Here is a 6,057-nt window from a genome sequence, read left to right on the forward strand (position 1 = left end):
TCCTGTTCTCTGACAGAATTTATGTGGGGAAACAGCTTCTTCTTTAGGCTGTTAGGGAAGAAATAGAACGCAGGATGAGTCCATTACCTTCAAACCCCTTCAGCACCCAAGGGCAATGTTCTGTCACTCCTACTCATCAATTTCAATAAGACTACTCATGGGACAAGGTACCACTCAGAATGAGTCACATTAGGAGTTGTTAGGCCTTAATTCTCAGCAGATGTCCAATGTTTCTTTAGGGAGTTCAGTACTGTTCCAATGCTATGTTGTCTCTTAATTTTATTAAGTTCTCCAGCCTCATCACCTTCAGTTCTACAAATGCCTGAGTTCAGGCACTTGCAAACAAGTATACTTTAATTACATAATTACAGACCAGTTATCAAACACTATGTTATTGCATTATTTTCCTACAGACTTGCAACCAACCACATTCTAAAGGGACATCTGTGCTTCATTTGTTATGCATCTTTTGCACAAAACAGCTTATATGGATCATCTTTATCTAGCTAGCATATACAGATTAGTAAGCAGCTCTCCAGTATACTATATGTGTGTGCCCAAGCTTCTATAAAAGTACTGATATTGAGGGAGTAAACAGTCATGTTACTAAAAAAAAGCTCCTTGCAACATGTATATACAGGTCAGATTTAAAGATGTGCATGTAACTAACATAGACATTTCCCAGTCCTAGAGAGTTGAACCAAGTAAACCAATGTTCATTTAACAGCTTCTTGACAGTATAGTTATGCTCAGGTATCATTTACTTTGGACTTACTAAGGGCCATGGCCTTAGTTCTATTTAAATTGGATGCTAATTGGAATTATTGCTATTAGGATGGTGCCAACGTCTACTTCCAAGCCCTTAGGCACACATAAGCGGACTTTTAATCACTCTCAATCAACTGCCAGGTGTGGGGGAAAAGACTCAGAGTTCTGTACTTTATATGTATTCTTAATAGGATCATTTATAACGTTGTTCGTCACAATTTTAATTGTACTTTGGGTCTGCAGGAACATACCATCCCTTCTCCCCCACACTTGTAAGCTTCTGGCTCTGATTTCTATTTTTCATTACAACCCTACAGCCACATGCCAGGATAAACAGTACTTGAGCAAGGGGGCAAGTACATTAGATGGCGGTTAAGAGGGATGTGTTTGCTTGGAATGAGGAGGAGAGAGAAAAATTGACCTAAAATAAAAATTCTGCATCTGAAAACTGAATGGGAAGAGAGGATACTGCTAGACAATGCAGAAGACACTGAAGATAAGAAGGATGAAGCTAATCTGAGGGTCCTGAAAGCTTCAGCTTTTTCAACATAAAGAACTGCCCGTTCTACCCAGAGATTAAAAAAAAGGATTGCCAGGGCTCTGCCCGAGCTAGATGCTTCCTAGGATATAAGGAGTAAAGGGGAGGAGCAGGAGAAGACGTATCCTTTGGCTGGGTTAATTTACAAGTTAAAAAGGTGATTTGCACAAGAAAAAACATCCCTGTTATTATCTTTCTTGTTTTTGCATGGATAAAGAATGCCTGAAATATTTTCATTTGCAAAAAGTGGGATGGCTCTGTCTTTATGCTGTGCCCAAGAACACTGCAGGTAAGTGCTCTGCCCACAGCATTCCAGGTTCTGGATGAGGCAGTGCCGCTAGCATACAGCAGCTTTGAGTGCAGGTCATACCAGTATTCTCTAGCTCCCCATCTCACCCATGTTTTTTGAAACACATTCAGGACCACTCCAAGTCAGTTATGTTGTCTCATTTTTGGGATTTGGCATGCGCCGAGTAGAAGTGAGTGGGCAGGGCCTGCTTTTTTTGGCATTGGTCCTAGACATGGTACAGAGATGGTATACCCTGCCTCCTCACTTGAGGCATGAAGGCATAAGTCCTTACAATATACAGGTATATGTCATTATTTTAATCTGTTTTTATATGGTACCTTTTCTTTTATTGTAAACTGCCTGGAGCCATTTTTGGAAAGGGCAACCTTTCCATAACAGCAGGCCAAATTAACACCATTCTGTCCCATGGTGGGCCAGAGGCCATTAAATGACCCATTCTTGCACAAAACGCTAACAGCAGGATATAGGAATAAGCTGTGCTTGGCAGGCCAGATAAAAATATCTTTGCAGGTTAGATTTGGTCTGCAGGCCAGAGGTTGCCAACCCATTCTAGAACATGAAGAAAATTATTTTTCTAGCACAGAACATGAACATGACTTGAGGTTATATATAATTTGGACTTGGCTCTGCTTTTCTGCATCATAATACTTACTGAAGGCAGTAGTCAACACAAATGAATTATTGTGGCCACATATCCGTCAGGGTTGGGCCACCTGCTCTCTTTAAGTATTCATGTGAATAGTGGTGACTTTACTATAGGATTGTCAGAGAAACAACAGGAGGGGCTAATAGAAAATGGGACTACACTTAGGGAAACTTCTCTAGAAGGAAACTACTGGCCCACCACAATCCTTTAAGAGGTGAGAAACGACCAGTAGTAGCCTCATGGTCTTGTCAGTAGAAAGTTGAAAGGTGAAGAAAAGGAGAAAAATCACTACCAACAGCTTTCCTCCTGCAATATCTACAGTGCACACATTAATGTTAACAAAATGCTGGAGACTTCATTAATGCTAACCCTTTTAATAAAATTGCAAATGAGAACTCTACAAATGCATTGTGCAAGTAGCTGGCCTTGTCTACACACTGTCACTGTAGCCTACATATATCCAATCTTTTCACTGTTCCTCCCCATCGCCTCAGTCCAACAGACTCCAAATAAATGTGGCTTCTATTCTAAGGTTACTACCAACATCACACCTCCTTGTCCAAAAGATCCATACTACCAAAGAATATGGTAGCGTGTCATCCCAGGTAGATCTTGTTATCATATAGGTTTGATGAGTGGAGGGGGGCAAATATTAGAGCCCCCCAAATATTGACTTTTAAATCCTTTATATATTGTGGTGAAATGCTCCATGATGCACTAAACCAATTATTCTAAACCAGGGTGCTGTGAAATCCTTTGAAGGGCACTGCAGGGAGCTACACAATATTATTACTGTTAGGTGTGAAGACAAAGAGATTTCAAATAGAAATCCATAGTGTCAGACATTCTGGAACCCATTGGGATGATCCGAGTTCGTTGCAACGGAAGAGTTGGGCTGTTAAGGGCACCTACACACGTGCAGGGCGGCTGCTCTAATATGCTGTAATTACAGCACGTTGGAGCAGATTCAGTTAATCAAGTCTGCTGGAGCATGGTAATTATCATGCTCCAGCAGACTCCAGCATCTTGTGCATCAGCATCCCCACTGAAAAATGGTGGTGGGGACACTTTAACTAAAGCTTGTTGAATGAGCTTCAGTTAAAGTGACCCTGCCACTATTTTTCAGTACAGGGACACTGATACATGAGATACTCCAGACACTTTAATTAGAGTGGGTCTCAGCCACTCTAATTAAAGCCCGCACCTCTCTCCCCCCAACAGCCCCCCTACTCCTGGAGCATGTGTATAAATGCCCTCTCCCCCTTTTTTTTTTTTTTTTTTTTTTGACTACAGGAAAATTAAATGAAAGCTAAGAGCTGGCATTTTCTGAAGGGTGCTAAAGGTTGAGAACATCATGCTATTGCACTTCAGTCAGACTTCATTGTTAGGGGTATGTACCAGTAATATCCTTGTTGATGACTACAGATGCAGGATTTGGAATTTGCCACCTAAATGGGGCTAGTCTTTGTTTTGTTGTTGCTGCTGCTACTATTAAGCCTAAACTGATGCAGGTAGTTGCTAAACAGCATCCCCTGGGGCTTTACATGTGGGATTAGGGTTGGATGTCAGTTGCAAATTGCAAAGCAGGGGTCACATTACAAAGTAAATACCTTCTAGGGACGGGCCTGGAATGTGTCAAGCAACAATAGAGATGATTTGATCATTAAACACTTATTAAGGTACAGGAGAGAATCAGCAAGTAGCTGCTGTCCTGCTACCTGACCTGGAACTGTAAATCCCTGGGTTTAGAGAAATTACAGTACAAAGCAGGGTGCTGCTTTCTAGGGCCTTGAAGGACCAGCTACCAATACAGCTGCATCAGTATAAACCCCTTGGGCAGACGAAGCAGTCACTATTTGCACCAGGGGAGCTTAACCCCAGAGGAAGCTGGGAACATTGTCAGCAAAGGGACAGCTTGTGTCACAATATATAGGAAAAGTCTCTTAGAAGTCAAACCATGACTCTAGTTAAACTTTAGCCTCCTTACACATTTTCTGTTTCTCAGCTCTTGGTGCACTGATGGCTGTGCTGTTTGGATACTGGCTTTCACCTCTGTAAGCCTAAAGCCTCCCCGGCACTACACAAGCAATTCAACAGTGAGATGCAGTTGCTGCCCAAACTCCATTTAAATTACCATAGTTTGGCTTGCCTTTTAAAGTCTTGACCCATTTTATATCACACATGTGCAACAACTCGGATGTAATAATCAATAAACCCAACCATGGATGTAGACAGTCTTTCCTCTTGCACATTTCTCCCTCTCAAGCAATGGGCTATTTCCACTTTGATTCCCAGAAAGGATCATAGGAACCTAAAGTACCCTGCTATCTCCCTCACCACCCCCCACCACCCTCCTTGTGTATTTTGACTCCCATCAAAGGCCTTCTCTTTCAACTATTCTCTCTAGATGAGGAGGGCTAAACAATGCTCCCTCCAAGCATCATGAGCATTTCTGTCTGAACCCCCTTCTCCCAGACACTGATGGTGGTGTGTGTGTGATAAGAACAGAGGATAACACCTAATTCAGATATAAAACTTTCATCCGATTCTTTTGTCTCACAGATGAGATTTAACTGACTTGCAAAAGGCCACAAGCAGAGACTGTTTCAGGGAGAGATAGTAATTCTTCTTTCTCTTGTGAACAGATTCTCTACAAGACTCCAAGGACTTCTTCAGTGCCTTTCTTTTAAATCTCTGGATGTTTAGTGTTTTAGTTCATCCCCCTCTTCACAGTTTTCATCCCACTGTGGCTTAACACATACACATGACTTGAGTTTTGCTTTCAAGACTTTGGGGTGCAGTTTCCCTGAACTCCCTGCACCTATCTCCTTGAAACATGGCAGGCTTCATGCCCTCAGAAGGGGCTAGCATACCTGAAAGTTGAATCCAAATCAGGCCAGAAATGACAAAGTTATAAGCTGTTTCAACCTTCCCCATCATTATCGCCCACGCGTGAAACATTGAAATAGCGTCAAAACGGCGATTTGTTTTGACTTGCCTCATTTTGTTTCAAGGTTGTTTCAACTATATCTGTTCCGTTTTGATTTTTCTGTTTGGGTCTGGTCGAAATAGTGTCAAAACAAAACTGGCGGTGAAAGTTTGCACAGCCCTAACTGACATCTCTTTTCACAACACCTGAAAGTTATGCGCTTGAAAAACCTGGCCTGATATGCCACCTCAGGTACGTTAAATGGGAAAGGGTGGTCTGGTGGAAAAGGCCTTTCATTCAGCAGATCTGGGTTTATTTTTATGCTTTGCCACTAAGTTCCTGCATTCCCTTTAGCAGGTCACAGTCTCCTGATGCCTCAACTCTCCAGCTGTAGAAGTGAAAACAGTGCTTCTTTTTCACCTGAGGATTATATGGATACGTTTACAACTGAGAGGCAGGCACTGTCTTTGCAGTAACAGGGGCCATTAAAAAGCAACAGGAAGAAGGAGCAAAATACTAAACATTCGGCTATTAAAAGGACACAAGCATTTTAAACCATTATCTTGTGGGCACATTCATCTACTTTAGCATATTTTTACCTGAAGCCCCCTTTGTCTTGTGCATTTACATTCTGAAGTCTTCAGGGACAGGGACTCTCCCTTTTTTCTGTGTGGCATGATGGGGCCACAATCTCAGTTGGGGCCTTTAGGCATTACTGTAATGTAAATAATAAACACTAACAAGATGATACAGATGATATGGGGAGCTACAGGGTCAAAATCACGCTACTTCAGAGAATGTTGCTAGTTTTATTGCAAGAGCAGACTAATACATTCACTGCTAACAACTTGCCTTTTTTTTTCCCC

The sequence above is a fragment of the Crocodylus siamensis genome, chromosome 4, assembly GCF_052110815.1.
Source record: "Crocodylus siamensis isolate JL-2025a chromosome 4, ASM5211081v1, whole genome shotgun sequence".
Taxonomy (NCBI): domain Eukaryota; kingdom Metazoa; phylum Chordata; order Crocodylia; family Crocodylidae; genus Crocodylus; species Crocodylus siamensis.